The 24,984-nt window shown below is 37.6% G+C and overlaps 1 pseudogene across 1 annotated transcript in view; it reads left to right on the top strand.

Annotated features, from left to right (window-relative positions):
• Window positions 1-1,956: 1,956 nt before the first annotated feature.
• The window catches only part of LOC18428034 (UMP-CMP kinase 3-like), a 35,423-nt pseudogene continuing 12,395 nt past the window's right edge, over window positions 1,957-24,984 (top strand). The window contains exons 1-3 of the transcript XR_016043277.1: window positions 1,957-2,068; window positions 5,210-5,290; window positions 7,795-7,849. The product of XR_016043277.1 is annotated as a UMP-CMP kinase 3-like (transcript). The remainder of the gene's footprint in view (window positions 2,069-5,209; window positions 5,291-7,794; window positions 7,850-24,984) is intronic.

Genomic DNA, 24,984 nt, shown 5'->3' with positions numbered 1-24,984 from the left:
ATAGAGCGTACAATAAAGAAATAGAAATAAATATTTTCCAAAATATAAAATGATCAAAATATCCCTAAAAAATGATGGGGGTAGTTTGGTCATTTTAAAATCTTAAAAGTAATTTTTTATATGATGCGCAATAGTGTTATAGGTACATACTCTTGAATTTGCATCTCAATCTAATTCATAGAAAAAATATTAAAATTCAGATATTAATATATATTTTGAACCATTTGATGAATATCTGACGGCTTGTATTCTACCTATGTACTATTCATTATAGCTGTAAGTGATATATATATATATATATATATATATATAGAAAAAAGCTAACAATAGCTTGCCAGCTATAATAAAAAGTGTTATAGGTGGAATGAGAACCATCAGATCTTCATCATATGGTTCATAATGCATATTACTATTTTAATTTGAATTATTTTTTTATAAATTAGATCATAATGAAAATTTGGACATCTATACTAAAAAATAGGGCGCACAAATAAAAAAAAATATAAAAAATATTTCTCAGAATAGAAAATGATTGAAATACCCTTGAAAAATGATGGGGGTATTTTGGTCATTTTAAATTATTGAAAATAATATTTTTTATATTTTTATATGGTGCGTAATAGTGTTAGGTATATACACCCATAATTTCATAATAATCAGATTTATATATAAAAAAAATCTTAAAATTAAAATAGTGATGTACATTTTGAACTGCATGATGAAGATGTGACGGCTCCTATTCCACCTATACATTATTCATTATAGCTGTCTAGCTGTTGTAAGGCTTTAGGGGGTATTTTGGTCATTTTATTTTTTACGAATAAATTTTTTATTTATTTTTATTAGGTGCCCTTGATGATAAGAACACAAACCTAAAATTTCAAGTGATTTGGATTTGTAGAAAAAAAATAAAATTCAAGCACTACCGGACATCTGTGATCGTCAGATCGGCTCAGATTCAATTTGGGCCGTTGGGCTCATATGTTCATATGAGCTAGTGGACTAACCCTAGTTTATATATATATATATATATATATATATATATTATATAACACCTATGAGCGAAAATGAATAATGATTTTGCCTACCCCCATCACCATCCAAAGTTCATGGCGCGGCCACGATTGTCCTGTAGTGCTTCATTTTTCAATTTTTTTTTACAACATTAGAATTACTGAAGTGTGTATTCATAAAAAATAAGGGAATATTCAAAAAATATAAAAAAAATATTTTATATGAAAAAAGTGATCAAAATACCCCCGAGAATTGTGGGGGTATTTTGGTCATTATTTTTTTTACAGATAATTCCATTTTATATTTTTATTAGATGAGTCTCAGTAAGATGCACGTACCTTCCAAAGTTCAGATCATTTTGATTTGTAAAAAAAAATATGAAAAATAAAACACTACCCGATAATCGTGACAACACAATGAAATTTAGACGGTGTTGAAATATTGAGGGTAGGTGACATCACTATTCATTTTCTCCTATAGGCGTTGGGAAGACTTTTCCTCTCTCTCTCTATATATATATATATGGAAAATTGTTTTATGTACTCCATACCGCATTTCTACAATATGCGGTCTAGAGATATTATCTAAAAATTAGGATCAAATTATATTTAAAAAATGAATTTGGTTTATATGGGGCCAAGCCCACATATGTAGAAATGCGGGCCTCTTAATAAATCTATTTTTGAGATGGATTTTAAGACAATTTTTAAGGACATGTAATCTCTAACATGGAGACCATGAAATTAAAAAAATAAATAAATTTGAAAAACTAGAAATAATAATTATGGTAAGAAAACATTTGGACAGTTAGTTTCCATTGTTTTTAGATGAAAAGATGGATGCTTTAAACTTTATGGACCGCATATGTAGGAATACGGTCCAGCCCGCATGAAACAATTTTTCTTAAAAAATATGTTTATTGCTAAGCCCGCGTTTCTACAATATGCGGGTTGGTGGTGTACAAACCGCCCCTCTGTATCCGTCTCTCTGGAACTCGTGGTTTAGAGTCGTCTCCTTGCTCTCGCTTTCTCTCTGTAGCTTCAGCAGCAAGCAGGTATGGTTTTCTTTTCCCTTAATATCTGTTTCAGGTTTAGTTATTAGCTCTCTCTCCTACTTTGCTTCTTCTTCTTCTGCATCATCATTTTCATTGCCGAGGAGGTAATTTGATCCGATCTATCAATTTCTTATTGCTATCAATGAATTCTGTTTAGTTAATCGCTTTATCTCTTTCCTTTTCTCTCTTGGATGTGTTTTTCCCTTTGTTTATTGCTTCTGTTCTCTAAATCTCTCTTTGGCCTTTGATTTCCCTCTAGCCTCATTTTCTTGTTGGGTTACTATTATCATCTATCTCTTTAATTATTTTTTATTTCGGTCCATTTCCCCTTTTGAGATTGCTTTTCTATTCCTTGATGGACTATAGTTCGATAATTTGATTTCTGGCTGTGTTTTCCACTAATTTGATGTCTGCGGTTGTTTTGTTGTGCTCACCTCTTTGCATTATTTTGTTTTTGGAATTTTATTTTCTTTTTCTCAAGAGCCTAGATCTGTGAATTTCTACTCAATTGTGGATCATTCGTCAGTAGATCCTATGATTTATTTTTTTCTTTTCAATTTTAACTGCTTTTTCATATTATATATGAATTATCTGAGTAATTTTGGATATCATTTTAGAAGTTTTATTTGACAATTTGTGAAAAGTGATCTAATATTTTCTTCTGATTGCTTCTTACTTGGAAAAATGTGATGATCTTGCATTCTACTCGGGGTAAATAAAAGTAATAGTGGACTATGATTGTTTTTTTTGATGTTATTATCAATCCTGTGTTTGTCCTGAAATGAATTAAAAATCTTTGGCGAACTGCAAATTCTTGTAGTTATTAATTTTATTGAATGCAATGGACCCGCCTAGGCGGACTTTTTGATAAAACACCTAGGCACACTAAAGGCGGACCCTAATAGGCGCAATGAACGGCTAGGCATGCTCAAGGGGGACTGTATTAGATGGAAAAATCTAGGCGCCTGTCTAGGCTGTGTAAAAGGCGGGCGCCTAGGCTCCGCCTTGAAAATATCATAATTAATTCATAATTTGCATGTAACAATAATTAATTTATTAGTAAATCAAAAGATAGTATTAATTTGTAGTTATTAATTTATCGAAAATATTTTTGCATGCAACATTAATTATTAATTTATTTGGAAGCTAAAAAGATAGTAATAATCCGTAATTATTAATTTATCGAAAATACTTTTTGCATGTGATAGTAATTAATTTATTGAAAAACCAAAAAATAGTATTAATTTGTAATTATTAAATTAAAATTTCTTTTTGAATGTAACAAGAATTATTAATTTATTGGTAAATCAAAAGATAATATTAATTCGTAATTATTAATCTATCGAAAATTATTTTTGCATGTGATAGTAATTAATTTATTGGGAAACTAAAAAAATAGTATTAAGTCGTAATTCTTAATTTATAAAAAATGCTTTTTGCATGTGATAGTAATTAATTTATTGGGAAACCAAAAAAATAGTATTAATTCGTAATTATAAATTTATTGAAAATATTTTTTGTATGTAAAATAATTATTAATTTATTGATAAATCAAAAGGAAATATTAATTCGTAATTATTAATTTATCGAAAATTCATTTTGCATATAGCATTAACTATTAATTTGGGAAACCAAAAAATAATATTAATTTGTAATTACTAATATATCAAGAATGCATTTTTTTATGTTATAGTAATTAATTTATTGGGAAACCAAAAATAATAATTACGAAATACTTTTTTCAAGTAATATTAATTATTAATTTACTGAAAAACCAAAAAAATAGTATTAATTCATAATTACTAATTTATCAAAAGTGCGTTTTTGTATGTGACAGTAATTATTAATTTATTGGGAAACCCAAAAAATAGTATTAATTTGTAATTATTAATTTATTGCAAATACTTTTTGCATGTAACAATAATTATTAATTGATTGATAAACTAAAAAAAAGTCTTAATTCGTAATTATTATTATATAGTACATAAAATAAATAGGGGGAGGTGCGGGGGATCCAACTTTAAAAAATAAAAAACAGTTGCCGCCTTTGGGTCTGAGCATCCCCTAGGCAGCCTAGACCCCCCACCGCCTAGGCTGCCGCCTCCGCCTTCTTTAACATTGATTAGGCGGTTTGCACTAGGCACCCTTCTAGGCGGTTGAAAAGGCAGTAAAAGGCGGCCGCCTAGGTGGACTTCATGACTTTGGTGGAAAAACATTTCGGGAGAGGGCAAAAAATATCATTTTACCCCCTTAAAAAGGGGAATAAGAGTTTGGGGCCCATTCTTGCTGCAAAAATAATTTTAGTAAACTTTAGAGTAAGAAACAACTTGAAAAAGGAAAATTAAGGGATTGGGGGGGCCATTCTTACCCCAAAAACAATTTCAGTTAACTTTAGAGTGAGAAACAAAATTGAAAAAATTAGATTTGAAGAACAACAATTTCAAGGAGTTTCTCAATAGAATCACCGGCCAAAGATCCAATGCAAACAACTATTTTACGGAGTGGTTATCAAGTAATCATAATCAGGTGGCAAGGGCCTACAAACCTTGATAGAAAGCCACCATAACTACCATTCTTCTCATGTCCAGTAGGTGGAAAAGGGAACCAGCAAGAGATTATTGAAACTACTCCCAATGAAGAAAAGATTCAACCCCCCAAACCTGAAACAAAAGGATCAGCAAAGCTCTGCAACTTCTTGGCCCAAAACAATCATCAAAGATCAGAATCTCAAAAATCATTCGCCCTAGGGTTTTAGTATGTGTTCTTGGATGGAATGGAAACCCCATTTCTAATTTTGATGCCAAAGAAGAAATTAACCTTTCGAATCTTTTATGGACAAACCAGTGTGCAAGTTTAATTCCCAAGAAACAGAGTTATTCTGATGGAAAGTGCAAAAAGTATTGACACCCCACATCCTTGGTGCTCTATTTGAAAAGGCAGATAGCACTTGTTTTATTGGCATTTAATAGTATGAAATTTTGTTCACGAATTTTCGGGTTCACTTGGGAGTTTGACATCTTGTATTGGCTTGTAATACGGTCAGCTAGTGTTGCCATTTATCTTTTGTCTAGATTCATTAAAAGATCCGCTTTTCTGCAGTATGAACTAATCAACTTTTATTTTCTCTACAACATTTTCCAGATATACTTATTGAGGCAAGCTATTCTAAATTTCATGGGTTCTACTGTGGCAGAAGCACCAACTGCGTCCGTAACTGACAAGGTATCCTATGGTTTTAAGACCTTTGTTGTTAATTACCTTTTCATCATGTATTATTCTTTTTGAAGTTTCAACCAAGAGTTTTACATTGTTTTGCTATTTTAGATCACTAACTAACAAATATTGCATTGCATAAAAGAATAAAAAAGAAAGTTATCATGATTTCAGTTGGTATCAGCATTTTCTTAGTGCTAGTCACAAAGAAAGCCTAGCAGTCATTTTCATTTGAATATAGTCTTGTAAAGTTGACTTTGATGGCTAATAGGAACCGATCAGTCAATATTTTCATGATTGTTTTATTTTCTTCATAAATATTGCTGGATGAGTAAGTTTACTTGGCTTGGCATATTAAGTACGTTATTATCGAAGAAGTGTACTCTACTGTTCCTCCCCCCTAAGGCCCAGCCTTACAAACCCATTATGGCTGACGCGTCAACGACGCCATTTTCTTCCTATTTGTAATGCAGTAAGGAGATCTCGAAGCACCTACCTCTTTGTTACTGCATTCCCTAAAATTTAAGGCACCATGTTCCAGCTCTATTTGTCATGCGGGATTGTAGCTATTGACTTGATCGCTCAAATGGATTGATTGAGCTCACACAATATCATGACATGATGAATGACATGGGTTTCGTTTGTATCCATGTGCATCACTATGTGCACAGATTTTCAAACGTGTCCCATCTAGATCCTTGGAACATTTCTATTGTTGCTTTTATGTTGTGTCTCAACTTGTTCAAACCGTTATTTTGTGCTAGCGACCATAGCAGCTACAAAAAAATAAAAATTAAACAACAATTATAACATGATAGGATTTTTTCTGTACTTGCTAATATCGTTGATGTATGCCTTGATTTTGTGGTTTCAATATTATTAAAGGATCTCAACTATCGTAAAAAAAATAAAAACATAAAAAATCAGAGGATGGGTTGATTTCACATGGCTTTCTATGACGAATTGTACTCGGATCCTCTCATCTTCTGTAAATCTCGGTTGTAAGTTTTTTTTTTCCTCCCAATAGTTATAGAAAACCTTGTCAGAGGCACCTAAAGCATGAAGCACCAACTCCCAATAGTTATAGAAAACGTTGTCGGAGGCACCTCGAGCATGAAGCACCAACAAAAATCCTCAAGTGTATGCAGTCCCATGGAGGCTGAGTTCTTAGAGTTTGACATGATCCTTCTGGTTATAGCCTGAGCTTTTAACAAGAAAGGCCACGAAAATGTTTGGGAGTTCCTAAAATTTTCTTCAAGTATTTCACTTAACTTTTTAGCCCCTGGTCCTAGCCTTTGCCCTTATCCAGAGGCCCTACCAAACCTGTTTCTTACTCAAGTACTCTGATATCCAAAATTATGATTATGTAATCCTTGGACCCTCTAAATCCCCAACATGAGCTCCAAACTACTAGTCCCATGCTCAAAGGCCCATTCTTCAAGCAGCTCAGTTTGTAGGACTAGGAACAAAGAACTGAGATCGTGTACTTGGTAGTAGTGCCACTCCTAGAGTCAATGAGAAGTTGGCAATTAATGGGAACTTGTCACCAATAAAAACTCCGTATTGACATTTTCAGTATCTCTCCCAGTTGCAAAATGCCACCTTAGCATTTCTGGTAACTTAACCCAAGCATTAAGCCTGAAGACAAAAAGGTATGGTACTCGGGGAAGAAATACTTTAAATTTTTACAATAATTATGTGTCTTGGGGCACCAATTCTTTCTTATACGTAGCCACACCCGTTAGAAAATCATTTGCGTCTTAGATTCCTTGCATGTTGGAGAAGTCTATCGAATGTGAAGAATCAATTATATAACCAACGAGCAGGGAACAATATAAGGCTTACAGGTGCATAAAATATTCCCAAATTGATAGTCAAATATTTTGTGCTTATATAGATTATATTATATTGTCATATTCAAACAATTGTTCAGCTTTATCCATTAAATTCAGTATGTATGTGGTGCTCATGATACATGAATCATTTGCATGATATACTGGTTACTTTTCAGTCTATTATTGTCCAATTTATAAATTTCATGTTTTTGTTTTTTACCCATTTGTTTTTTTTTTCATATTCTATCAAAGTTTCATTTTGTTCTTTTTATGTTTATATACTTTGGGAGAGAAGTACTTTTTTTCGCTTACTTTGTCCATAACAAATTGGAATATAACATTCGATGATTTGACTAAAAGAAAATTTTAAATATCACATGAGCAAGCCAAATCAACCTTAAATATTTTCTTGAATAGTCCAAAACAAGAATTAGGACTAATTATAGAAGGAGAAAAACTTAGGACATATCAAAACAACCAAATCTAAGTGAAAGTGAATGAATGAATCTTTGAATCATTTATAGATGGAAATATATTAAATTAGCTACCAAAAGGGAATCAAATTGACATCATCACATATGAAGTTAACTTTTAAATACTTTCACATATCTTATTGGATTGAAATTGTCTCTGGAATCTCTTAGATTATGCTGATTTCTTTTTATTTTTTTAATGCAGCTGGAAAATGGAAGCCAAATAAGTGAGAAGAAGGTCACAGTTGTTCTTGTTTTGGGTAATCATTCTCAACGAGATTAGAATGTTGTTGCAACTGCACCTCTTTGATTCTATACTTGTTTTTGGTTGTTGCCTCTTTCCATGATGCTGTTGAGCTCACAGTGATTTTGGTTTTGATGACTTTGAGAACAATTTTAAGGGCTTTGAAAGAGGGAAAAGAAAAACAACTGAGAAATTATTTTAATACATTAGATATTGGACCTGGTTTCTATGCGGCCAAGCCCGCATACGTAGAAATGCGGGCCTATTAATAACTCTATTTTTGAGATGGATTTTTGGACTTAATTTTTAAGGACATGTAATCTCTAACATGGAGATCATAAATATGGAAATTAAGTAAATTTTAAAAACTAGAAATAATAATTCTAGTAAGAAAGCATTTGGACTGTTAGTTTCCATTGTTTTAGATGGAACATCTACTCGCATCCATCTTTAAGATGGATGCTTTACACTTTTTGGACCGCATATGTAGTCATGCGGTCCAGCCCGCATGAAACAATTTTCCTTAGATATTTAATATTTTAGTTTATGAATTTGGATATCCTTAAATAGGGCCAATGGACTAAATTGCCCGTCTTTCTGTTAAAAAGATTGTCTCTTACCCTCCTGGTCTTCAAAAAGAGATGGTGAGAGAGATTTTGCTGATCCCTTGCATACCCAGAGGCTGCTGAGACGCCTTTCACTCTGTATTGAAGGGGAGAGAGAAAGGGGGAGGGATTGCTCCCTTTGGATGGGGGATTCAAGCCCTGACATTCAATTCCCAAATTTATTCCTGGTTGCTGTGGACCAGAACTAATGTGACTCAGACCTTTTTTGAATCCTTGGGAGTAGACTGGTCTTGTTTTTTATGCCTTCTCTCTTCATCCCTATTTCCTTACTGGCCATGTAGTTGATAGGTTACTGTGGACCGCCTCTACCTCAGACCTGTTCTTGGTTTCATCTTTCCAGTAAGATATTAGGTATGGTACTTTTCCTCAATCAGCCCGCTTGTAGGGCGTGGATTCCCTGTAGGGCGTGGATTCCCTCGGGGTCCAAATCTTTGGCTGGTTGGTCATCCACCAAAAGGCACTCACGGTTTACCAACTCCAAAGGTGTGGCTTCGAATGTCTAAGGACAGTGAAGAATTGGCTGGCCATTTGTTTTGTCGTTGTCTGACTATGGTGCACAACTGGAGTTGTCTTTTAAATTTGTTCGATGTCGAGCTGGTAGTTCTGGATACCACCCAGCAGATGCCGCTCATTGCATTCCTCTTCCTTTGGGGATAGTTTCAGTCCCTGGCATCCTTTGGAACATTTGTCTAGAGTGCAATAGAAAGCTATTTGAAGGCAAAGTTCGATCACCTGAGGCTGTCATGGATAGTATCAAAGCTAGTGCAATAGCTTGGGTGTCACAATGGAAAGGTTTCGATGGTCTTTCCATATCGGTCTCCCTGTTAATTGGGTGACAATACAAAAAATATTGGATCGCCTGGGAGCCAGGCACCATGAAAATTTTGACTTTGAATGTTGCTTGTTCAGAAACCCTGGTATTTCAGGTGTGGGGGGAGTTTTCAGAGACAATCGGGGAGCCATAATTTTGTCTTTATCGGGGCCTGTTGGACTAGCTACTTCAACCATGGTGGAAGCCCTTGCATTACCTCAAGGACCCCAAATTGTTCGACAGGAAGTTGGGGAATGGCCCTTATGGTTGAGGGAGACTCCAAAAACATCATCAATTGGGCTAATAGAAACTACACATGCCTGTGGAGATTCATCTGGGTTTTCTCACATATTTTTGAACTCAGTGGCCTGATCACACCTTGTTTCACCGCATTCGGCCTGAAAGCCAAATAGCATAGCAGACAGCCTGGCCAAACAAGGGGCCCAGAGCCTCCATCATCAATCTCTCATTGGAAACCGTTAGCTACAGTTTTGTTATATACCTTTTTTGAGCAGTTTGAGTTTCCTTTGCTTGGTCATTTTTGTAGGGCCTGAATACTTCGATTCTTTTTTAGTACAATTGCAGCCAACTTTATAAAAAAAAAAGGTTTCCTTTCTTGTTTTAGAGTGAAGAGAGATTGTGTTTGTTTTTCTTTGTGCTGCTTATTTCTCTTTATTTTGCTTGTTTTCTTAAGATCAGAAACCTAGGATCTGTCTCTCTCTCTCCCTCACAGGTTTGTCCGTAAATGATTTTAAAGGTTCTTTCTTCTTTGGCATCAAAATTAGAAATGGGGTTTCCATTCCATCCAAGAACACATAATAAAACCCTAGGGCAGTGATTTTTGGGATTCTGATATTTGATGATTGTTTTGGGCCAAGAAGTTGCAGAGCTTTAGTAATCCTTTTGTTTCAGGTTTAGGGGATTGAGTCTTTTCTTCATTGGGAGTAGTTTTATTGTTTGTTGCTTCGCTTTTCCACCTACTGGATATGAGACGAATGGTAGTTATGGTGGCTTTCTGATCAAGTTTTGTGGGCCCTTGCCTCCTGATTATGATTTCTTGATGGCCTGCCCGCTTGTGTTGGTGACCACTCCTTAAAATTGTTGTTTGCATGGAATCTGTGGCCTGTGACTTTATTAGGAAGCTCAATGTTCTTAACAATTATGTGGAACTGTATCAGGTTAACCTGACACAAAAGCATAAGCGTTGAACCCAATTAGAGAGATCTTCTTTTATTGGCAAACAAGGGGCTCAACTATTTCAAGGGGTTCGAAGTTGGGAAATATCATGTCTTTTGCCCTCGTTCAGCTTCTCTCTCATTCCTCCAGCCAATTCCCACTTGTTTGATGCATTTTTCTTCCATTTTTGTTCAATTTTGGTCCAAAATTTCGTAGACTAAGTTGCTACGATCATTTTGCAGCCAATTTGGATAAAAAACTCCAAGATGTGAAGGAATTATAATCAATTTTGTGATTTTGGCATTAAAGTTGAAGAACTTCCTTGCTTCCTTTGAATTCCTTTTAGTTTCACCCTTTATTGGCCGTTGTTTGACGATCCATCACTATGAAACTGTGAGGAAATCATCCTTGAAGTAGGAAATCATCCTTGAAGTATTTGAGAAGAAATTTGGATAAAAAACTCCAACAATGAAGGAGTTATTATCATTTTATTGGCTATTTTTTTGCAAATTTCAGCAGTCTCCATTATTGGGCAACTTCTCTGAATGCTTTGACCCCCAACCGCCCGCAACAAATTATATAGATGTTTAGCGGTGAGTGAAGACCTTATTTGCAAAATTTCTTCTCATAAATGCTTCACGAATTGTGAGATATGAATCAAAAAGTGCATCAAGGTCATAGGGACTGCTAAACATGAGTTCACTTTTGATCTCATACTTTTTGCTTCTATCTAGCTCTGATCCATGATAGGAGGCCTAACGATATCTATATATGGATGGAAAGCTCTTTGGATGGAGAACAACATATCAAAATTCAAGCTTATTTGGTCATGGACATCATGTGATATGATCGAATATTTTAGAGGAAGAAATCTAGTCATTTGCTGTAAATTGCTCATGAACTACTAAACCATAGCTACAGTGCACACTTTTATGCAAAACTATGGTGGTTCCTTATGTCGAAGGTCCACAGACTTACTGCAATCAAGTCAAAGACACATTGGTGTTGCATTTTTAATTTGAAGAACCAAGTGTCTATGAAGAATCGGGGCTTGACAATGGTTTGCGATAACTTGTGGCCTAAGAAGGAGCTCTAGAACTTTAAGGAGCTAGGGCCCTATAATGAAGTGAACCTCTAGAGTTTTGAGGAGTTTGGACCAACAAAGAAGAGGGCTCCAGAGTTTTGAGGAATCAGGGCCCTATAAAGATTTGAGGATCTAGAATTTTAGGGGGCCGAGGTCCTACAAGAATAACCGGGGATTTAGAATTTTAGGGAGCCAGGGTCATGTAAAGAACTGGGGCTCTAGAGTTTTGAGGAGCCAGGGCCTGGTAAAGAACCTGGGCTTCATGGATTCCAATAGGGACGAGTATCTAGTGAGGACAGGCGCTCTACTATTGTTAGGCAAAGTTTGGAAATAGTCGCCTAGGAAGATCAGGCTCTTTCAAGGGCTGGCCTCCTGGCTAGAATTTGGGCGACATACACCAGTACTCTAAGAAGTAGGCATGGTGGAAGGTCCAATCTTAAATACCAAGGCTTGGTGCTGAACTGGCACTCTACGAGGATTTGAAGGAGAGGGCATCTTATGAATGGCCAGAGTTGTTCGAGAACTTTGAGGATTCGAGACCATATCAACAACAGGGGCAATACCTTGAGTATGAGGAGACGAGGCCCTAGCAAGGACCAAGGCTCTACAACCAGGATAAGAAACTGGAGCTCTACTAATAACCAACTTCCTTGCCTTGGCACATGAGATTTTGGCACTCGGATGGGCCGTGGTTAGGCCTGGGCTGCTACCAAAGGGGCTGCCCCAGTGCCTTGGTCAATAAAGTCACTATGACTTCAGTCGGGTTGCCTCGCAAGTCGAATATGAGGTCAAAGCTGATGTGCTTTATGAGCCTTTTTGGACCAGGACCTCATACATAGGCTTCGGTTGATTAATTATAGGCCCTTGAAAAGGCTGAGCCAAAGGGTGAGCACTTAAGTGATAGCCCCATGGGATGGTGGTTGTGATTTCTGCTTTTTGCAGGGAAAGGCACCTGACACCATGATGGCAACGACCATGAAGAATCCAACTGTAGCAGACATCGGTTACTTGGCAAAGGGTACAGTTGGGTATTAGAGACTTATTGAACTTCAAGATATTAGAAGATTCATCCAGCCTAAGGATGAAAGGCAAACTCCACCCCAGTGGAGCCACCAGAAATTGATCCCCCAAAATGTGTTTCAAAGAAAAAGAATACAGAATAATTCCCAAGTAAAAGAAAACTAGAGAGAAACACACAATTGGAAACCAAATCACCCTTGATTGTATCAAAATCGAGAGCTTTTGTATTAATCCTTTTCTAGGATGACTGGCCACTTGGCAAAGATCATTTACAAAGCTTGATGCTGAAAATCGTTAATTATCATCTGTTTTAATTCATGACCGCAGTGTTCATGATGTCGAGCCTTTTCTGATACAAACCCCATTGAACTCCGTGGTACATTCTTCCATTTTGACTTTCAATGATTGCATACCTCTCAAGGACATGTAAATTCTATGATCCAGAAATCCTGAAAGATCCTCAGGTTATTTCTCGATTCTTGATGGAGTTCTGTGGCTTTAGACCCTGTTAACCCGAACTTTTTTCCCACACTTTCTTCCATATTTATCACATCTTAACTGTCAACTATCCTTCTATAACTGCGTCCGCATGTCGGACAATCCACAGCCAGCTGAGAAATGAGGACTTTTCAAGTTATCCCCAAATTTGAGGAACTCGAAGGCCAGATAAGCACAGTCCGCATGTTTCACCATCGTCTAGAACAATCTTGATCATCAGTCAGTTGAGATATACTGGAAAACAGTTGATCTTTATCCAAATGAACCTCATTGTTATTTAGAAGCTACCCTTCTTGATTTAGAATCAGGGCTAAACAATCCCAGACCTTCACTTTAGCACTTAGAGACTTGACTTAAAGCAGCACCACGATGGTCTTTGGAAACTTCACTGGAAGTTGTCCAAATCTCATGAGATTTGGCCCATAGGCTATGAAGGCCCTGTTAATTCATCAGACTGACTCTAGCCTTTACTCGGGTCAATTTGTTGAGACGAAGTTGCTCCCCTGTATAAGCATATCTATGAGCCAGTTTAACCTGGGCCGAACTATTTGACCTTTCAAACAGTTCCCAAACCTTATGTAATTTGGTCATCTAAATCATGAGACCATCCTTACCCATCCAATCAAATTTCAAATTATTTGGCGCTAAGTTGATTAGGCTTTGGTTGAGGCCTGGTCTTCCACAAGTACTGCTATCTAAACCACAGTGAGTATTCTAAGGGTCTATAAGGGTTATAAACGACTCAAAACTCACCCAAACAATATAATGCAATGAGATAGAATATAATAATCGTTGGAGAATAATGAAATTGAATTGCATTAGTCGAAGCTATGAACACTGCCCTTTTGGGTAAAAGGCTATGGTGTTTCACCACCCAAGAGGATCATCTATGGAGAATTGTCATCCAATGTAAGTACATTTCAAAGACCCAGGGTGTCTTCCTTCCCAAAGGGGTCATCCAACTTGCAAGCGTCACAATCTGGAAAGGATCGTTTCAGCCATCCTTCCTTTCTCAGAAAGAATTTGATTGTTGCTCAAAACAGGACAATGTGTGCTTTTGGAAAGACCTCTGGCTGGACGATGCTAGTTTAGAGGCCCAAATCCCAAATCCAAACCTCTTCCTCCTGACCACAGAGCAAAACAGTGTCTCATATAATCTGGATCCACTATTTGGTCACCAGCTTAAGAAGAGACATCACAGACAATGGACCACTGCATCTTAAGTCCCTCCTCTCCTCCCTTAAGGCGTTCTTCAATCCTTCCCATGGTAGGGACAGGCTGTTGTGGTCCCCCTCGACCTCAGAAAACTTCTCAGTGCTGTCCCTCTATCTCAAGGCCAGGGGCCACCGTCTTTCTCTTTCGATTGCAAGCGCAGGGCACGGATTCCTGGTGCCCCCCAAAAGTCCAACTCTCTTTAGCTGGCTAACTACCCACAAGAAAATCCTCACTGTTGACCAACTAAAAAGATGTGTCCCAACAATGCCTAACTTATGCATCCTTGCAAGGGCAGGGAAGACAGCAAACTGCAAGTTTATTCACTGCCAAACAGTGTGGTCCATTTGGAGCAATCTATTAAATCTTTTTGGTTGTGGGTGGATAATCCCAGAAACCATTCAGCAGCTGTTCCTTTCTTTCTGCTCACCTCCCTATACCTCAAGGTGCCTCCGGAGAGTGTCTGCGCTTGCACTCCTTTGGAATCATTGGCTTGTAACGTAATAGATGAATCTTGGAAGCCAAAGAGAGAGCACCCGTTGTAATGCTGACAACATCAAATCTAGCATCATTATCCATAGGAAAGAATTCAAATGATACACCACCGCAGGCATCTTGTCAAAATACGGGTCCATTAGAAGAACTTCTTGTAGGCCCCTTCCCAGATCATCCTCCTTGATGCCTTCCAATCCAGGAACCATTGAGCTTGATTTCAACTGCTGTTCATTAGGAAACCCTGATCCAGCAGGGTTGGGGTGAGTTTTCAAGGATAGCCATGGAACCACAATCTTGACCCTTTTGGGCCCTTGGTATCACCACCTCGATGACTGCTGAAGCCTCAGCTCTTCCATAAGGTCCTGTGCTTTTCGACCCTAGGTGGGGCCCACCATGGTGGTCGAAGGGGATTCCAAATAGATCGTCAATTGGTCAAAGTGTTCTTCTACTCATCCATGGAGGCCCAAGCAGATCCTCACAAAATATTCCATTGGAGAGCTGCTATCAACATCTCTTTTCCGCATTTGTGACGTGAGAGCAACACACTGCAGGTCCTCTTGCCATGCAAGAGGCACTATTTGAAAGACTGGTGATTTCCAGCCCATAGCTTAACCAGCCAAATCTGGGTTTTGCCATTTTTTGGCTATTTTGTTCACGACCACCTTTTGCACGCTATTTTGTGAGCCTTGTGACTCCCTGTATTGCCAGCTCTTTTTATACTCAAACCCAGGGAAGATGTAACCGTTATTTTATATTAATACAGCAGACATACAACTTTTTTCCAAAATAATACAACACAGACAACTTTTCTCGTGAAATTGACAAGCAACTTATTCCCTACCAAAAAGAAAAAAACATTAGCCAAAGCCCTTCAAACGAATATACGGCATGAGGAAAAATAAACGATGCCATCAAAGCCACAATTGTACCACTTCAGCACCACACTTACAGATCTTACTCCACCTTCAATCATCCCCACCTAACTCACCTCGGACCATTGAGGAATATCATTATATTAAGCTAGTTCTATCTTGATTATACGAGTTATTTTGGTGAGAGGTGTCTCATTTTCATGTCTTTCTCACATCCTATATCCCACTCTCTGAGGTGCACCTGCTATCAATGAAAGGGCATAATTTTGACACTTTTTTTAATTCAATTCTAATACACAGATGCCAATGACTAACAAAAAGTCTTGTGGTTGAACATTCCCTCCCTGTACCCTTTGCCCTACGTGTGAATTTATCCTGTCTAAACAACACATATGTGGGGTCTCATAAAGCCTTTTAATTGTTGCATCAAATTTTTCACTTCCATTTGCTATCTTTCCCCCCTACCTTTACTTTCTAGCGCACATTCTTCATGCACTTTTCCCAAGATGTGGTGTCTCCTCTACATTGTCTACATCATCTTTTGCCAAATCCCAACCAAGCTAAGTTCATTTTACAATAGAAAGAGATACTTTGCAAAAGAAAGTACTAAACAGAAAAAAGGAGGATTTGATCAGGTGGCTCTACATTAATAAGAATGAGTTAATGTTGATATCTTGAAGTGCTTAAGAAGGATTATCTGGCTCTGCAGTGCCTAGAGTGGTTTGTTAGTCTGTCCGGTTCAAGTCCAACCGCTGCCAATCTTTTGGTTTTTTTTTCATAGTTTAAATTTCCAATGTATAAGCAGTATAGAGTGAATTCAAGTTTGTACAAATATGAGATGCACAAGTGATCTCCTTCTCAAAACAATGCAATATTGTTGCAAGAAGAATGCAATTTCTCTACAAGTACAAACAAAGAGTGTTGCCTGCCAACACAACTATCTCAAACCAATTAGTTAAGTGACAGGCAACCCTGGAAATAATATTTTGGCTCAAAGCTACATCAATGCTCAAAATCATGAACCCAATGGCCACAAACACAAGGAGTAGCCTCCTTCATTGTTCAGATAAATTCTAGCACCAACATCAACATTGTTGTGCATGAATAGGTCTACGACGAAGCCACAGGTAATATTGAGATACATAAATTGTTAGATGCAAATGGAAATTGATCACTGAGAAAAGCAAGGACTTTGAGGGCACAAAAGTAGCATATTTACTCTTGTTTTCTGGTCATAGGTATCCATGGTTGCCTGGGTTTCCATTCAGCCCCAAGCAGAAACAAATATACTATCTATCAAAAACTTAGTGCCGAAGTCAAACACAACTGGGGAGAGGAGACAACTCTATAATTTAAACTCAAGAGTTTGTTATTAAAAAGATTTGGAAAGATTATAGAAAAAAAAAAAAAAACTTGACCATTTGTACAACACCAGAGGTTTCCTCATTTTTCTAACAATGCAAATCAGAACCAAAGCATAACCAAGTATTAGAAACATCATGGCGTACATATCCAGGGAGAAGAAGCCACCAGTCATAAAACCAAGAGAGCTATCCATCAAGAACTTGAAAATTAGTGCACAAAGTACCTATGAAAATCAACCATTGCTAAGCAGAAGCAGTATTCAACTTAGTGCCAAGAAAAGTTCAAAATATTGTAAGGAATTGCTTGGCTCCCAGAACTTGAAAATAGGCCACATAATTGATCTACATGAGGATAGTTGGCACAAGCCATTACCCGACCAAGCCTTATGACTGTTGTAAGATTTTATTACTGAAATTACTGAGACTAAACAACCCAATTCATCTCTTCAACTCATTTGTCAGGTCTGGGGACACAGGCTGAGCCAATGGGTCTCCCTACCCGCTGTAGGGGCATCTGGAACCCAGGCGAACACTCTCTTGTCTCCTCCTTCATAGGGGACTTCTCTGTTACACTCCTCCTATCTAGGACCTCAGACGGGTGCCTCTGGAAGTTTACAACCATTTATGGCCCCAACTCCATGGCTCAACGTTCCTTGCTATGGAATGAACTTGACTGAGTGGCGGCCCTCCCCCACCCTTCTTGGTGCTTGGGGGGACTTCAATATAACGAGGTGGTCTTTTGAAAGGAATTCAAACTCCAACATCTCGCAAGGGATGTTGGATTTCTCAGACTTTATCTCTCGCAATGAGCTTCTAGATGTCCCCCTTCAAGGAAATCTTTTTACCTGGTCGGACCATGCTTCAAACCCCACCCTCTTTAAACTGGATAGGTTTCTCCTATCTCTGAATTGGGACGCCGATTTTCCTGGCTTCCATCCTTGGCTATACCTAAACCTATGTCCAACCATTGCCCCATTCTTGTGGATACCCTAGCCATCCCGAGAGGTCCTAAAGCTTTTCACTTTGAGCTGTCATGGCTGGAAAACACTTCTCTGTCTTCCCTTATTTCCTTGTGGTGGGATTCCTCCTTCCCCTTGGTCTTGGGTAGGGCTGGGTATACCTTGCAAACTGAATTCCAACTCCTTAAGGCCTCCCTAAAACATGGAGTAGAACCATCCCTGGTAATTTCTCCCAGGACAAGTCCACCCTTCTAGCCTTCATTCAGGATCTTGACCTCTTGAAGGAATCACACCCCTTCTCGACCTCTGAAGCCAACCTCAGATCACTCCACAAACAAGAGTACTTCTCCACCTTCAAGAAAGAGGAGATTCATTGACATCAGATATCCAGGGTAAAATGGTTACACCATGGGGAAAATAACACTGGTTTCTTCCACTGAATTGCTAATTGCAGAAGGCGAGACAATTCCATTGCCACTATTAAGGATGGTACAACGATCTTGGACCAACCACTTGGGATAGAAGCAGCCATCCTCTCCTACTTCAAGAACCTTTATTCGTCACCCATAGATCCAACACCCAGGATTGGTGATCTACAATTTCGCTCCATTCCTCCCAATTGGGTCCTGTGGTTAGAACGTCCATTTGCAGAAACTGAGATCCTACCCGCCATCATTGCCCTAGGGAAAGACAAAGCCCCAGGCTCGGATGGGTTCTCAATTGCTCCATTCATCACCGTTTGAGACACCTTCAGGAGTGACTTATTGAAGTTCTTTGAAGAATTTTTCCATTGGGGCATCTTATACAAAGCAATGAATGCTACCTTCTTTGCTTTAGTCCCTAAGATTGAAGGCGTGAGGAACTGAAAGATTTTCGACCAATTAGTTTGGTCAATTCCTCCTACAAGATACTTTCCAAAGTTCTAGCCTCAAGGCTTAAAGAGGTCCTTCCTTTTGTTATCTCCCCCTCCCAGAGTCATAAAAGATAAGCAAATCCTAAATGGTGTGCTGGTCGCACATGAATGCCTACATTCAAGGCATCTTATTAACAAACCAAGACTTATCTTCAAAATCGATTGGGAGAAGGCGTATAACCATGTTGACTGGTCCATTTTGGAAGAAACCATGACCAGAATGGGCTTTGGTGAGCGATGGCGAAAATGGATGAGAGCCTATTACTCACACCCTTTCTTCTTGGTGCTCATAAATGGTGCACCGAAAGGGTTCCCGTCAACAAGGGGCCTTCGGCAAGGAGTCCCCCTTTCTCCTTTCCTCTTTGCCATCTCAGCTGAAGTATTCAGTAATCGATCTTATGACTATACCAAGCTGGACTACTTTCAGGTTTTAAAAGCAGTCCTAGAGGTCTGACAATCTCATCACACTGACAATATACCAGAGCTCTAATACTAGGTTGGGATTGTAGATTGGGAGAACTCCCTACTAATTTACCTTGGGATGCCTTCAGGTTTGGCCAAACCTAAAAAAAGACGGTGGTCACATATTATAGATAAGGTTGACCGCCAGCTAGCAGGATGGAAAGGGAGATATCTATGTTTTGCTGGTAGGTCCACCCTTCTTAAGGCCACCTTGGCCAACACCCCGGTGTATCTTATACCACTGTTTAACATGCCCGCTGCCGTCTCTAACTATCTCGAGCAGAAACTTTCTTTGGTCGGGGGATGGTAAATCCAAAAAGTTCCATCTGATCTCTTGGGACAAAGTTTGCCAACCAAAGCATCTGGGGGGCTTGGGATCTGAATTTTGAGGAAACAAAACTCAGCCCTTCTCGGAAAATGGTGGTGGAGACTGGCAAATCACAACAACTTGCTGTGGACCCGATTAATTCGCAGTAGATACAAGATTCACCTAGCCCCATGGATCCCATAAGGGATTGCTCCTTCTAGGACTTCCGGGGCATGGAAATCAATGATGTCCTCCTTTTCCCTATTCAAACAAAACATTGTATTTAACCCACAAAGAGGAGACAAAATACGGTTTTGGCTTGGCCACACTCTACTTAGGGATTTTTACCCATCCCTCTTTCCTTGGCGACCAATTCTATCTCATTCATTGAGGAAAATATGCCCATCTCAGGCAGCGGTAGGGTATGGAACCCTTCCTTCAGAAGGGCCTTCTCTGATTTCGAGGCATCTGATTTTCTCTCTTTCCTTCTTGCTACACTCAACCTTTTTGACCTTCAATGGCTCGGATAGGATTGTGTGGACCCCATCACCCTCTGGTGTCTTCTCAGTGGCTTCCTTTTATAAAAAACTGTTGCAACCACCTACCTTCCCTCACTCTCCTACCTCGGTGGTTAACAAGGTGTGGTCTACCATAGCCCCACCTAAAGTATAGGCGTTCAATTGGAAAGAGTGCTCCGAGAAGGCAATAACTGTCGATCAATTAAAACGCAGAGGCATCTCCATCCCGAACCGATGTGTCATGTGCCTTTGTGAAGAAGAGAGCAATCCACACCTCTTTATACATTGTAGCCTTGCACTCTAGCTCTAGAGTCCAATTCTTTACCTCTTCGGACTTTCCTAGGTCACACCAGAGTCCCTTCAAGTACTCCTATCAATTTCATTAGACTCACATTGGCCAAAGGCAGGCAGGCTACTCTAGAAAGCTTCCATGGCAGCTACCATTTGGGTCATTTGATTAGAGAGAAATGCAAGGATTTTTCGAGGAGTCAAATGTGAAGCCTCGACCCTCTTCTACAAGATCACAGCGCAGGTTATCTTCTGGGCTGCAAATCATAAGGCCTGCAAAGGCATCTCGGCAGCGACTTTCCTACAAGAATGGGAAAATGTTCTCAACCTCCAAACATTTAGGGTTTGTCATGCCAACAACTGGTCTCCACCCCTGATTGGCCTTACTAAACTAAATTTTGACGGGTGCTCGTTGGGAAACCCCGGTCCAGCTGGCATTGGAGGTGCGGTAACAATCCAAAAAATTAAAAAAAAAAAAAAAAAAAAAAAAGGAGAAAAGATGCTTTTAAATAGGTGATGGTCTGTTTGAGTATGATGGTCCTTGAGGACCATCACTATTTTCAAAAGTTTTTACTTTGGTTTAAACTTTTGCTTTTGCCTTTGCCTGTTGCTTTTGCTTCTTGCTGCCTGCTGCTCGCCACGTCCTTTAGCGGACGTGGTTTTCGTATGTTAAAAGCAGACGCTTAACGCGACACCTCAGGTATGAGGTAGAGCGTAATAAAATATTATAATTATACGTTACAAGAATTTAAATAGGGGAGGTGAGCACTTCCACTCTAGAAAATTTTAAGATCTCTCTCTCTCTGTGGTCGAAACACAATGAACTTCTCTCTCGAACCGAATTTTTTTATCGGAAGCTCCCTCTCAAATAATTGTGGGTAAGTGACATCGTCTTCTTGAAAAATAGTCTGGTTTTAATAAATAGTGATATTTCCGTCCAGGATCTTTATTTTATAAGTTTTGTGTGTAAGTGACCCCATTGTCTCGAAAAATAATCCATTCTTTTTAAAAAATAAAATGAAATAATTATTTCTGCTTATTATCATGAATTTTAGGCACGATAAATTTTATGCGCACGTGACCTCATTATCTTGAAAGCTTTTGCTTCTTGCTGCCTGCTGCTCGCCACGTCCTTTAGCGGACGTGGTTTTCGTATGTTAAAAGCAGACGCTTAACGCGACACCTCAGGTATGAGGTAGAGCGTAATAAAATATTATAATAATACGTTATAAGAATTTAAATAGGGGAGGTGAGCTGTCACACCCCAAGAATTTACAATACTGTTATTCCTGAGATGTGACAGACAAAACATATATACATCTATTGATAGGACAAATTTACAGTGGCGAGGTCATACAAAGTAAATAAAGAAAGCTAGTACAACAACAGTATCTTCCAAGGTTGATCTTGACTAGCACTCAAAATGAATCCGCAGTTATCTTGAAAAAATGTTTACCATAGTTTGATGAGTTTGGCTACTCAGTAAGTGATCCTCATAATCCTAAAAATAATCATGATTGGAAGATATCAATATTTTCAAAAAAGAGATCTATTAACAGAAATACTAAATATAATCCGAGTAATTGAAATGCTTATAACACTTTTAACGGCAGTACATCATTCAAAGGATTTCACAAAATACCCTACTGGCGTCTCAAGTAGGTCACCTATATACCCCATCAGCGTCCTGATGGGTCCACTTAATCCCTATCGGCATCCCAGATAGGTCCACTTAATCCCTGCAGGTCCACTTATACCTCACCGGCGTACCGATGAGTCCACTTAATCCCTACCGGCGTCCCAGATAGGTCCACTTATACCTCACCGGCGAACCGGATGTGTCCACTTACGTACTTAAATTATTTCTAAATCTCTTTAAACATTCGAAAGCAGCAATATCATGTACTCAACATATCACTGAAACCATTAATATGAATTTCACTTAAACCATTAATAACAGTCACTCTCTCTAACATTTCAAAAATAACCAATCAAATATTTTGGGCTCAAATTTAGAAAGGTATCAGTTTGTAAAGGCATTCTAGCATAATTGCCAATTTAATATGTATAGAAAAACTCTTATAAAAATTTAAGAATACGAAATTATCACAATTTATGGAATATCAATTCACAAATAAACATTTCACAACAATACTATAACCAATTGCAAAAATGTCAATTTTTAAATAATAAGGCAGTCATTTGCACATGAATTTTACAATGTCTAAATATTCAAAACAGTAGAAAGAAATATCACAATTTTACTAAAAGCAGAAATATCACATTTATTTCTAACAATAGACAAGAAAAATAAATAAATTTAATTTTCTAATTTACAGCATTCAAAATTTCTAACATAGATAAAATATCACAATTTTTATTAAAAAGATTATTTTTCAAGATAATGAGGTCACGTGCGCATAAAATTTATCGCGCCTAAAATTCATGATAATAAGCAGAAATAATTATTTCATTTTATTTTTAGAAAGAATGGATTATTTTTCGAGACAATGAGGTCTCTTACACACAAAACTGATAAAATAAAGATCCTAGACGGAAATATCACTATTTATTAAAAATAGACTATTTTTCAGAAAGACGATGTCACTTACCCACAAATATTTGAGAGGGAACTTCGATAAATTTCGGCTAGAGAGAGAGAGATCTCAAAATTTTTTAGGGTAGGAGTGCTCACCTCCCCTATTTAAATTCTTATAACGTATTATTATATTATTTTATTACGCTCTACCTCATACCTGAGGTGTCGTGTTAAAAGTCTGCTTTTAACGTACGAAAACCACGTCCGCTAAAGGACGTTGCCAGCTGCAAGCAGCAAGCAAAAGCAAGCAAGCAAAACAGGCAAGCAAAAGTTAAACCAAGTAAAACTTTTTGAAATAGTGATGGTCCCCAAGGACCATCATACTCAAACAGACCATCACCTATTTAAAAGCATCTTTTCTCTTCTTTTTTTTTTTTTTTGAAATTTTAGGATTGTTACATTTAGGATTGTTACATGAGCACTCCCACTCCAGAAAATTTGAAGATCTCTCTCTCTCTCTGGTCGAAACACAGTGAACTTCTCTCTCGAACCGAATTTTTTTATCGGAAGCTCCCTCTCAAATAATTGTGGGTAAGTGACATCGTCTTCTTGAAAAATAGTCTGGTTTTAATAAATAGTGATATTTCCGTCCAGGATCTTTATTTTATAAGTTTTGTGTGTAAGTGACCCCATTGTCTCAAAAAATAATCCATTCTTTTTAAAAATGGAATGAAATAATTATTTCTGCTTATTATCATGAATTTTAGGCGCAATAAATTTTATGCGCACGTGACCTCATTATCTTGAAAAATAATCTTTTTAATAAAAATTGTGATATTTTATCTATGTTAGAAATTTAGAATGCTGTAAATTATAAAAATAAATTTATTTATTTTTGTTGTCTATTGTTAGAAATAAATGTGATATTTCTGCTTTTAGTAAAATTGTGATAGTTCTTTCTACTGTTTTGAATATTTAGACATTGTAAAATTCATGTGCAAATGACTGCCTTATTATTTAAAAATTGACATTTTTGCAATTGATTATAGTATTGTTGTGAAATGTTTATTTGTGGATTGATATTCCATAAATTGTGAAACATATTAAATTGGCAATTATGCTAGAATGCCTTTACAAACTGCTACCTTTCTAAATTTGAGCTCAAAATATTTGATTAGTTATTTTTGAAATGTTATAGAGAGTGACTGTTATTAATGGTTTAAGTGAAATTCATATTAATGATTTCAGTGATATGTTGAGTACATGATATTGCTGCTTTCGAATGTTTAAAGAGATTTAGAAATAATTTACGTATGCAAGTGGACTCATCTGGTTCGCCGGTGAGGTATAAGTAGACCTATCTGGGACGCCGGTAGGAATTAAGTGGACTCATCCGGTAAGTCGGTGAGGTATAAGTGGACCTGCAGGGATTAAGTGGACCTATCTGGGACACCGGCAGGGATTAAGTGGACCTATCTGGGACGCCGATAGGGATTAAGTGGACCCATCAGGACGCTGATGGGTTATATAGGTGACCTACTTGGGACGCCAGTAGGGTATTTTGTGAAATCCTTTGAATTATGTACTGCCGTTAAAAGTGTTATAAGCATTTCAATTACTCGGATTATACTTAATTATGCATTTATTGAAAGTGAAATTATTGATGCATTTTTATTAATAGATCTCATTTTTAAAATATTGATATCTTTCAATCATGATTATTTTTAGGATTATGATGATCACTTACTGAGTAGCCAAACTCATCAAACTATGGTAAACATTTTTCAGGATAACTGCGGATTCAGTTTGAGTGCTAGTCAAGATCAACCTTTGAAGATACTGTTGTTGTGCTAGCTTTCTTTATTTACTTTGTAAGACCTCGCCACTGTAAATTTGTCCTATCAATAGATGTATATATGTTTTGTCCGTCACATCTCAGGAATAATAGTATTGTAAATTCTTGGGGTGTGACAATTATGGTATCAGAGCAATAGGTTTAAGATCCTT

Source organism: Amborella trichopoda, chromosome 10 (assembly GCF_054954075.1).
Source record: "Amborella trichopoda isolate Santa Cruz 75 chromosome 10, AtrichopodaSantaCruz75HAP2 v2.0, whole genome shotgun sequence".
NCBI lineage: Eukaryota > Viridiplantae > Streptophyta > Magnoliopsida > Amborellales > Amborellaceae > Amborella > Amborella trichopoda.
Note: the sequence above shows the minus strand (reverse complement) of the source record. Positions and strands in the feature narration are given on the sequence as shown.